At 44.7% G+C, this 11,840-nt stretch overlaps 1 long non-coding RNA gene across 1 annotated transcript in view; it reads right to left on the bottom strand.

Annotated features, from left to right (window-relative positions):
- Nucleotides 1-286: 286 nt before the first annotated feature.
- Nucleotides 287-11,840, bottom strand: part of LOC122239414 — a 31,372-nt gene continuing 19,818 nt past the window's right edge. The window contains exon 3 of the long non-coding RNA XR_006218475.1: nt 287-1,363. This is a non-coding gene — a long non-coding RNA (uncharacterized LOC122239414). The remainder of the gene's footprint in view (nt 1,364-11,840) is intronic.

The following is an 11,840-nucleotide window of genomic DNA, read 5'->3' as shown; positions in this document are numbered from 1 at the left end:
TTCTTTACGGGCCAATGAGCGTACAAATATGGCACGGTCAGAAAAATGTGAAAATTCTCAATTTTGCGTGAGTGATGCCTGTGACTCAGCCTCCCAGCCTTTCTTGGGGTGGCTCCAGCCCACTGACTGCTGGGCTGAGCTCGCAAGTCTGTGTCTAGATGGCGAGCCCAGCCCTTTCCTCGGTGTCTTCAGCGATGTCTTATGCTCATGCTGAAAAGGGCGAAGGTTGCTAGCTCAGCTTCCTCCTTCAACTCTCACATATTTAGATAATAAATATCCTAATCAATGGATGTTGATGTAGTATTTATTTTAGCATGATTACTGTATGGCCAAAGATTACCTTTGATACTGGCTCCTGTTTTGTTCCGTACATATTACTTTTCAGCTCAAGGTCGAGAACATTGGGGTCATTTTTTCCATCCGAGTTAGTGGGAAGGATGAACTTTCCATCGAAGACTCACTGGACGCCTACCTGGAAGTTCGTGAATCCACTTTTACAAGCAGGCTGTGCCTTTGGGCCTGAGTGTGGTGGGAAGGGACTATGCTTCTATTTTCCTTGATGTTTATTGCTCTGCATTAAAAAAAAAAAAAATGCCTCTTGACCCCTTTGACCAGAAAGTGGTGTTTCATTAAGACGGAGCACATATTGATTAGGCCAGCAGCAACCAGCTTAGGCCACACCAAATCGCTAGCTGCTCTGTGAGGGGACAAATGGCCTTACATCCCTTCCTGCTGGATATTCTCTCCCTGCCTACTTTACTCACCACTTCTGCTTCTATCCCCATTTGCTTGTTTGGTTCAGAAGAAGATGGCCACCCCACTTCTGTGAGACATGAATGGGAAGACCATGGAGGTGGCCAGGAAGCTAAAAATCACAGGGTAGCAAGTAGCATAGGGAGGCAGGGATATCAGAATGGTCTTGGGACCCCACATGGAAGACTGAGGTGTGAGGAAAGCTGAAATAAGTAAGTGCCGTGGTCCTTCCTTAGCTAAACTTTTGATCTGTGATGGGAGGGTGACCACGAGTTTCTGGGTGGTATGGAAAGGCCCATTCTGGAGGTTCCTTGGTATTATTTGCCCACTGCCGGAGACGATACCTAAGCTTTGGGGGTGTGTCTGCTAAGGAGTCCCTATGTAGGGGATGCTCTCTTTGGTGGCCAGATCCAACAAGGCACTGGTGTATCAGCCATATTGTCCTCCTCTCCCCCAGCTCAGAAAGGCTGAAGGAAAACAGCTCCTCAGGGTGTTTAAGCAGGTCTGATTCCATAAGGGTATGTGTTGGCCTTGCCTCAGACCGAGTCCTCTGGGAGCCAGAAGTCCTGAATGATGGTATTGTTGCATTTGAATACCTCTGAGAAGCTGTCTGAAAGAAAAGAAGAGATAAAGTTGAAATGTTAAACGTTTCCAACAAAAGCTATTAGGGGAGAATTTCCTGACTCAGCACTTGTTGACATTTTTTTGAGGGTTTCACAGACAACAGAAAGTTACTCTTTTTTTGCGTGTGGTTTTGTTGTTGTTGTTGTTGTTTAGGATTTTTTTTTTCCGTTTTTAAAGCTTATTGGTTTTCATTGATGAGAGGGTTGTGCAACCCAGTGCCCAAGGCACTGCCAGGAAATGCCAGTAATCAGTGGGTGAGTGCTCATTCTTGGTGCCAGAGAAAGCCTGAGCTGGCCTTTCCTTCAGCCTCTGCTGAAGTTTGACCCACCCTTATCTGAAGACACCAGAGCTGTTCTCCAGGTAGCTCTGAGTCTCACCTCTCAGGAATTCATTTCCTCCCTACTCCTGTGGAGCTCTGGCTTCTTAACCAACAGGCCGTGTGGCCCTAAACTTGTGTTATGGGATGAATTATGTCCCCTTCCCACATTCATATGTTGAAGTCCTAACTGCCAGTCCCTCAGATTGGGACTTTATTTGGACACAGGGTTTTGGGAAAGGAAAAAAATTGTCCCTGCCCTTCAAGATTTTCCTGGCTGGTCCAAGAATCAAATTGACATAAAACAGATTAACAGGAGAAAAGGAAATTTAATTAGGTATGTGCAGGAGCTCCATAAGAATATAAGGCCCACAGACAGTCAGGCAATTAAGGCTTAGAAGGAGAGAAGGGTGTAGGGATTTGGGAAGGAAGACGATCCACAGAAAGATGAAAAAGAGTAAATGTTTGGTGAACAAATGTTGGCTGGGCCGTACAGACACAATGGGGCAAAGAGAGGAATTCACAGACTTGGCTATGTTCCTCCCTGTCTACTGCCCCTAGTTCATGTTATACTGTACTTATATCTGTGGTGATAGCTCCCTTCCTGGAGCAGGACTTCTATCTATGTTCTTTCAGGCAGTTAGGAGGAAAGTCGAAGTTTCTTCCTGAGTATTTTGTTTCTTAAAAATAACCAGCCTAAAATAGTCCACATGACAGAGAGACATATTTGAGGGTGGCAAATTTTGCTCATCTACAGGGTCTTTATAAGAGGTAATCGAGTTAAAATGAAGTCGTGAGGGTGGGCCCTAATCCAATGTGACCGGTATCCTTATAAAAAGGGGAAGTTTGGAGACTGACCCACACACAGGGCAGAATCCGTGTGGAAGATAAATGCAGAGATCAGGAAGACAAATGCAAGATAAATGGTGTTTCTACATGCCAAGGAACGCCAAAGACTTCCACCACACTGCTAGAAGTGGGTGAGAGGCCCGGAATAGATTCTTCCTCACAGGCTGGGAAGAAAGTACGCTGCCATCTTTGACCCTGTTAGGTCAAAGGACGTTGACCTTGGACTTCTAGACTCCAGATCTGTGAGACAACAGACTTCTGTGGTTTAAGCCACCCGATCTGTGGCACTTGGATACAGCAGTCCTAGAAAACTAACGTTTTTCTCCATCTTCCTACTTATGGTTTTTCCCTCTGTCCCTCCTTTTCCCTCCCTCTTCTCCCCAACTCCTATTACATCATAATAAATTAGACCATGCTCTGGAATCAGACTGTGTTCAATTCAGAGCTCTGCCATTTACTAGTATTGTGTCCCTAGACTCTTGTCTGCCCGTGTTTCCTCGGCTGTAAAATGGAAATAATCATAGTAATACTGACTTCATAGAATAAATGGAAGAATTGACGGAAAGCCTGCTTTAAACATGAGAAGAGTCCAATCACTGTGCGGAATCCTAGTCTGAAGACTTCACGTCTTTTATCACTCCTGGGACTTTATACTGTGATCAGAGACATAAAACATTTGTGTGTGTTTGGGGGGGGGGGGGAGGGGAAACAGGCACCAAAAGCACATTTGTGGGGGAACAGTTCATGAAGCAAGGCTTTATGTGATGATGGGGTCACAGGATCTTTGTGCCGGCTCCATCAAGAAGTTCTTGATCACAAGACCCCACGGGTTGTGCTTTGAAAACAGACTGCTGCCCGGGCCCTTTCCCCAGACCGGCGACAGAGTTTCCGAACCTTAAGCGAATTGACTGATGAGCCTTCGGAGCTTCAGTTTCCTCATCCGCAAAATTAGGGTGACACGTGTAGCCCGGTTTCTGAGGGCTGGGGTGATAAGCCGTGGGCGTGTGCGGCTGGTTGTGGTGCTGTCACAGGGCAAACACTCAGTCACATGCGCTCCTCTTGGTGAATAAACGTTCAAATATTCTCCCTGGTAGCCTGTGCCCCAGCTTGACAACATGTCTGTGATTCCTGCCGGTTTGACAAACTCTGGCGTCTCTGTCTCGTAAAGGCTGTGGCACTTTCAGAGTGCTTAACACCGAGCGTGTGGGCCGGGGGGGTCGCCTGGCTAGAGGGTTTGTCCTCAGGAGCAAAAATGGGACAACAACCTGTGGGTCACTATTGAGGAGCTCCATTCTCTTTTTTTTTTTTTTTTAATTTTTTTTTTAACATTTATTTATTTTTGAGACAGAGAGAGAGCATGAACAGGGGAGGGTCAGAGAAAGGGGGAGACACAGAATCTGAAATAGGCTCCAGGCTCTGAGCTGTCAGCACAGAGCCCGACGCGGGGCTCGAACCCACGGACCGCAAGATCATGACCTGAGCCGAAGTTGGGCGCTTAACCGACTGAGCCACCCAGGCGCCCCGAGGCTCTCCATTCTTTAGCACGTTCCAAGGCAGCACAGAGTTCCGGATCTTAATTTTCGGTCTTGTTCCCCATCTCTTGTCTCCTTCTTCTTCCTCACTTTCTGGGCCTCCTTTTTTTTTTTTTTTTTTTTTTTTTTTTTTTTTTTGTCTCTTCATTCTCCAGCAACATGGCTAGAGGCTGAGAGAAAGACCTAGGCTCCAATTCTGACTCCTACCTACTCCGATCCTACCAGCTGTACAGTGGAAAGTGAGGCTCCCAGTGGCTCTCAGCTTCCTTGCCCTTATGAATGAGGAATTTCAAGTCGCACGTTAAATGCCTCTCTTTTGATATTGAAATGAAAGGCTGAGAAGCCCTGTTAACCTAGTGGACACTGCTCCGTCAGTGTCATTCACGATCACTCATGTGGCCTAACTCTGGTGGGGACATTTGAGGCCAAAAGGTGCTGCTCTTGGTGGCTGGGGCTCAGAGGCTATCTTTGGATAAGGTGGGTCAGCTCTGCTAAGGTGGCAAGGAGGGACTGAGCCTTCAGGAGGCTGGCTTTTGTGAGACTCCGGCTGAGGTATCTCTTTCCCAAGAATCTGAAGCGCTCAGTCCGGCACGGCCTGTGGATTCATGCTTTGAAAGAGATACAGCAACAACAGCTTGTTTGGGCCCACATCTTACTCCCGTATCTCCCACCGCTGGCCTGTGCCAGTACGATCAATTGTCCCTCTGTCTCGTTTGGTAACTTGGAAACTGTGCTGGGCATCTACGATAACCATTTTGGCTGGAACTAATGTCCTTTTGGAGGTGAGGAGGGAAAAAAGGAAAGCGATGTGACATAGACAAGGGACAGACGATTCCGTAAATGTTGGCAGGAGGGGACCAAGTTTTTAAAAGCAAGCCACTAGAAAGAGAATATTGTTCTACTTCATTCTTTTTTCTTCCTTCTCTGGGCTCACATTTCTAGGAGCTTTAATTTTCAAAACTTGAACAAGAAAGTGTATTATCTTAAATGTCTCCCATTAATCACCAAGTCCAGCCCAGTGGCGAGAGAAAGATGACTCATTTCCACAGTTGATTTCTTGGTAATGGTGGGTCAAGGCTTGCCCTTACATTTCCCCCTCCTGTCTAGCTAATGGGGAAAGCTTCCCCTTAGGAAGTACCCATCCTGGAGCAATTTTTCAAAGGAAAATTGCAGACGGGAATAGCCACTGACATGAAAATATTTCTCATAGGGAAACAAGGTGAGCAGGGTAGCACAGTGATTATAAATACGGCCTTACCTTAGAGACTTATAGGATTAAATTGGAGGACCAAATAAAGTGCAGAAAGTCTCATTTAGCAAGGTGGGATATGTTGAGTAGGTCTCAATAAGCAGTACATACTTACCATTCCCCTTCTATGTGCCAGACCCTGTGCTAAACATGTAACTTTTGGCATTATATGATCCTCATTATATTTTATGTGACAGGTGTCATTTCCCCCTAGTTTATAGAGAGGGAAAGCAAGATGCTAAGTGAGCTGTTTAAGGTCACTTATCTAGTAACCTATGGAATCAGCATCTTTTCCCATATTGTCACACTATGTTATTGTAGAATTATGTACCTTCTTCTACTCCAGTGGCTCTGGGATCCCTGGGAGCAGAATAGCAGACATCGACCCGTGAGGAAATTAATTGATCCTCCCTTCCCCGACAATGCTGACCAATATGGAGGTCTTCTCTAGAAACTTCTCTAGAAACCAATATGGAGGTCTTCTCTAGAAACTTCTCTAGAAACCAATATGGAGGTCTTCTCTAGAAACTTCTCTAGAAACCAATATGGAGGTCTTCTCTAGAAACTTCTCTAGAAACCAATATGGAGGTCTTCTCTAGAAACTTAGAGTTCTACAACACTGGTGAGTCAGAGTACAGGGGTTGCTTTTAGCCCCCCCAGGAAGCATTGCAGGGGTTAAGATGCTCTTTAAATGATTTTAAAGGGATGCCCTTTCTGGCCCTGGCGAATTTCATCTCATAAATGTCAGAGAAGCTGCTCTGTCACCCTGCAGGCCGTCTGTCCCGACTCCTTGTCAGTGCTGAGTCCTGGTGGGGCAGGGGGATGGGGTGTGGGTTCTACAGAGTGCCCGGTCCAGATGTGTGCGCCCTGGGGGCCTGGGGGAGGGCTCCCTGAATGTGGGGGTGGGAGGTAGTCCTGAAGGGCTACTTCAGACTCTGGGAATACAATGAGCAGTGAAAAGGCAAGTTCATTTTTATATGGGTGAAGAGAGCCATGCCTCTAAGAACGTTGGCAGAGATGCGAGTCTAGCGGTTTCTTGAAGTGACTGTGTTCCCAACTGGCAGAATCTAGAAAAACCCCATGGGGTTGGAACGGCCCAATCTGGTGACTCTTAAGCCAGGCTTTGGTCACCCTACAAGCCATTCTGTCTGCACGCGGTTGCATGGGGGTGAGGCTGCGAGGGGAGAGCGTGTTCGGGAACACCTTAATGATGTCAGGATGCTTTTCATTGCTCATTTATCACTTAACAGCTCAGATTTGTAATGTGCTACCCGCGTTCTCCCTTTAGCCCAGACAATGCATTCTTTCAACAGTGTGCGGCTCAGGGGGAAGAGCCCTGCTGAAAGCAAAGCGGGGATGCCTGCAGCCTGCCCCCTCGGGGAGGAGGGGCGTGTGGGGGGCAGGTGGGGACCAGATGCCTGGCTGCAGCCGGGCTGGGGGATGAGCACATGGAACAGCCACTTCTGGTTCCACTTATTCATTTCTCTGTGCTGAAAGGTGTCATATAAATGCTAAATAGGACAGAGAGAGATGGGGGCCTATCTATTTGCATTTTGTCTAATGTGAGCAGAGGCAGAGAGAAAAGCGGCTTAGCCGCGCGGCTGTTCACCTGCCCCGCCAGGCTAAAACATCTTCAGTTCCTTTCAATGCAGCCCACGGCAGTTCCGCTCCGGTGCCGCGGCAGACGTGGTGCGGGACACAAAGGGCCGCACGCCCTCTGTCCTCAGTGGGTTTACGAGACCGGTGGGGGGAGGCAAGTTTCACCGCAGGAACCATCCGAACACAATACAACCCAGCATGTGGCTAAGTGGGAAGTCACGGGAAACAGATGAGGTGCCGCGGGAGGCTGCGGAAAAGGGAGGACCACGCTTGCGGGCCGGGCGGGAAGCCTTCCTAGGGGCAAAAGGACTGGACTTGCCCGGTGACCGCTGGCCGGAGGGCAGATGGGCAGACGCGGCCGTGGAGATGGTCTGAGCATTCCGCAGGATCTCGTCATCTGCTGTTCTCCCGATACGTCCCCTCAATACCCCTTCTCTCTCGAATGCTGGGTCCTCCTCCTCTTTTAGGACTTGGCTCCCATGTGACGCTTCCAAGAGGTCTACCTCAGCCATTGTGGCAAAGTGGCAGCACTCTCCGCTGCACCACCCTCTCTCAGCGTCTCCTCCTTCTTCCTACCCCCACTTAACACAAGGGGCAATTAGGGATTTGTTCGCCACTGTCTCCCCCATTGGATCGCGCCATCACCCAGGAAGGGACTCCGCACATCAGTTTCACTCACCCTTGTATTCAGAGACCAGCACGGTGCCTACAGCCTGCGGGGCTCAGTAAATACCCGTCGAATGACAGAGTGACACTTGAGAAAAGTCTCCTTTAGCAGACGTATTTGTGGGCCAATTGAATCGGAGCTCTTGTTTTCCATACCGGGAGGAAAATCTATAGATTCCGTAGGTTTGGCATGCAGCCGGATGTCTTTCAGGAGGAAGGGTTTTCATTAAAACAACCACAACAAAGCAAGAAAAACAGAGCAATTGATGTAAGCATGCCAGTCAGGGCTGCGTGTTAAGAAGTAGGCTAAAAAGAAATAAAAATTTATGAAGAATTGCAATAGGGCCCTGCACAAACATGACCCACGATTATGCATAATTCAACGCATGGCATTTTAGTCTTGGACCCTGTCCCAGGTGGTTTATTCCTGGAGGAAGCAGGAGAATCTTGTGAAAACACAGCTTTACCTAAAACATGGTCCCAGCCATGGATCCAGGGAACAATGTCTCAGGGAGGCTCCAGGATAGTTGTAAGACAGGGATAGAGTTCTGATTTCATTCTCTGCTCAACTTGGGGCAGTGAAGAGATGAGTAGCCTGGATTATTCCCCTTTTTAAAACCAATTGTTTTGTTTGGTGAAGATGAAAAGAGCCATGTCAGCTCGAATACGGAACAAAAATTTTTAAAGGGAAATTTCCTTGGGTATACGGTGGCTGCTCTTTTATTTAAATTTAAACCGAGAAATACTTCATTTTAATTGTAGAAATTGGAGGCCACGAAATCAAAAATATCCTCAAGTTTCCTTAAATTATTAAAAATGGTCTCTCTTCCCTTTGGTAAAATTTTATTTGGGAAAAGACAGGGGTGGGGAAGGGAAGAGGGGGACGATGGAGGGAGGATGATCAGAAAATAGAGAGACTGAATTTTGAATGTTGGCTTTGTGCAATGAACATCATGCCATTTCTTATGCAACTTCAGCGGTAGAACCGGAAAGTTAGCATGTCTGTAGAGATTACTCCTCTCCACTCCCCCACCCCCACCTTCCACTGGCCCATGAAAGTCAAATTGTTGGGAGAAATACATTCTCATATTGAAAACAATATTCTGGTTGGCCTGTGGCTGATTGTCGAAGCTGCCATCCCGCGGTCTTTTGCAGGAGCTTTGAGATTCTACAGATCAGGTAATTTATGGTTTATAGAATACGAAAAATAAAGCTGTTGGTTTGAGTTAAAAAAAAATTTTTTTTTTATCAGGCCTGCCTACGATCTTCTTAACATTAACTGAGAAGAAGGCCGTGTTTTTAACCATTATGTTTGGGTTGAGGTGATGATCCAAAGTTACGCTCCATGAGATGCCGGTTCTTGGACTGGCCCCGCCCTTCCCAATCCCACCCCTCCCCCATCCTCCCCGCCCCCTACTCCCAGGCCTGAGGTGGGTTTCTCAGAGATGCTGCTACAGCCAATCTCAGGATGACTGTGAGGGATCTATTTCATCCTTGCTCATTTGTACTTCAGAGTGTTGTGTGCAGGACATCGATCCATCCTCACATTCTGTCTATGGTGTTTGTAACTGTTCCAGAAGAGAACTTTTCCCAAGTCAAATTCTACGCCATAAATATATAGAGACAGCCGAACCCTGAAAAGTACTATAAACTACAGGTCATTATATAGTTTGGATAGTCATTTACAAAAAGCAATGCAATTTAAAAATTTGTTCTCTAAGCTCTGAAACTGATTCCACACCCCCCCAACCCCCCCCCCCCAGCCCCGCCAGTCTTCTTTATACATTTGTCCTTTCAAAAACTGGGATATTTGGTCCATCTAAATTAATAAGAATGTTGATTATGAATGATGCATGGTCACTGGGATTTACTCAGAAGATGTTAGAGAATGGGTATCAACAGTGAGGTATCTCTATTGATGGAGAAATCAAGACTCATCCCTTTTTACTCACTGTACTTAGAATTTATTTTTCCTTTAACTGTACTCCAAATACCTAGATCCGTCTGCAGTGCAAGTGGGATCTCCAACATAGAAACCAAAGGCACCATATGCCTTCTAGCCTACCTTCCTAAAGAACCATAAGGCGCTTACCAAACTTGTAGGCTTGTGTTTCTCATCAGGACGATAAAAAATGTATAAGTAGATAGAATGTATTAGGCTCAGTGATGCATTATTTCTAAGCTAGAGAATTAAAATGAAAAAACTGAGAATAGAGAAATAGATCAGTGCAGTGGTATAGAAAACAAATGGCTCAGTGTATATATGGAACTTGGTTGTTTATGTTAGAAGTGGTACTAAAAAATCAGTGGGGAAAAGGTAACTTATTAAATTAATGGTGTTGGAATGATTTCCAAGTAGGAAAATTCAACTGTATTCCTTCCTCATATCATACAGAGAGGTAAATTCAAGAAATAAAATTATAAAACTATTAGAAGAAAACCTAGAATTTCTCTACTACCTCAAAAGTGAGAAGGCTTTCCTTAAAGTACCAGAAGTGCGTCCTATAAAGAAAAAGATTTATAGATTTGACAACATTGAATCGAAAACTCCTACATGACAGAAGACAAAGATAGGGTCAGAGGCAAGAAGTGATTGGAAGTGATTGGGGGAGGGTGGGAAGGGGCAGGGAATTTGCACCAGATATAATGGGCACAAGATTAATGTCCCAATTATATCAAGAAAAAAAGTGCATAAAAGAAAATAGAAGCCACTTTAAAAATGAGCAAAGAGAAAGGCAATTCAGATCAGACTAAACCTAAATAGCTAATAAATATATATACATGTTTATTATATTTATATATATAAAACCTTTTCTACCTTACTAGTAATCAGCAACATGCAAATAAAGACAAGGAGATACCACGTCACATCCAACAAACTGGCAAAATTAAGAAGACTAATGATAGACAGCATTTGTGAAGAATACACAAATTACATAAGTGTATTAGTATAGTTTATTAGTTCATTAGTTTAACAATCGAGAGCAATCACCAGTTTTTAGTAAAACCTTTGGTGCATATAATCTAAGACTTAGCATTTCTATATCTAGGTTCTCTTCTTGGTAGGGGTGAAGAATTGAAAACCTATGTTCCAGTCAATATAGAACAGGAGGGATTTTCAAAATACTTAGCCATAGAGTAGATACAGGCTCCAACCATTCAGAACAGACGCTGGCCATCGACCCGAGGAGAGTCCTACTAGGTGACGGCAGGGCTCTGAGGACAGTATTTGCACAACAGGTATGGCTGTACTGGTAGGGATGCATGAGCATTAAGCCCAAGTAATGTAGAGTAGAAGTCGAGGGTAGGGGTTCCAGAATCATCTCCTCTGGGGTTGAATTCCGGATCTGTTGCTTATCAGCTGTGAAACCTTGGATAAATTCCTTATCTGTGGCTGTAGTTTCCTCATTGTGTACAACAGGGGTTATAACAACCCATTTCTCATGGATTTGTTACAAAGATTAAGGGAGCTAATACATAAAAATCTCCTAGAATACTTCCCCACATGCTTATTGAGTAAGCACTCAATATATACAGTAGGAAAATGGAAACAAATAAATAGAAGGTACTGTATATTTATATAAGAGAATATCACATAGCAGTTAAAATGATTGAACTTTATGCACTAACCTAGATAGAGCTCAAAAAACATGTTGAGTGAAAAAAAAATCTGCAAAAACAATTTATTTATGGATGCAAATCGGAAGTTAAAATGGAAAGGTCTGGACCGGGAGGATACCCACCAAATGAATACCGATTATCTCTGGGGAGTCTGTAGGGTACCAAATGGATTTCAACTAATTTTTTTTTAATCTAAATGAAGAAAATTCTCAAAAAAAAGACAAAAATTCAACATTTGTTAATTCTGAGTTTGTGGCTAGACATTTGGAATATTCTCTGAACTTTTCTGTATTTCAAAATTTTTGAAAAGACATGAACAAAAGTAGGGCCAGGTGTCAGGAGATCTGAGTGCTAGGACCAATTTTCCTCTAATTGACTTTGAGCCAATTGACTTAAACCTTTCAAGATCTTAGTTTCCTCCTCTGAAAAATCAAGTTAAGAATACTATTTATTTCAAGGGAGAGGGGGTTGAGAATTAAATGATATTTGGGGGAAGTTCTATAAATGTTAAGGCTCTATTCACATGTTAAGTAAAATAAAATTGAGTTGTTGGCTTGATAATTCCTAAGACTTCCCTAACTCTAATGGCATAAAGCTAGTAGAGGTGTTTTGAGGAAGAAGCAAGATAATG

The sequence above is a fragment of the Panthera tigris genome, chromosome A1 (genome assembly GCF_018350195.1).
Source record: "Panthera tigris isolate Pti1 chromosome A1, P.tigris_Pti1_mat1.1, whole genome shotgun sequence".
Lineage (NCBI taxonomy): Eukaryota > Metazoa > Chordata > Mammalia > Carnivora > Felidae > Panthera > Panthera tigris.
The sequence above is the reverse complement of the archived record's forward strand: the minus strand, read 5'-3'. Positions and strand labels throughout refer to the sequence as shown.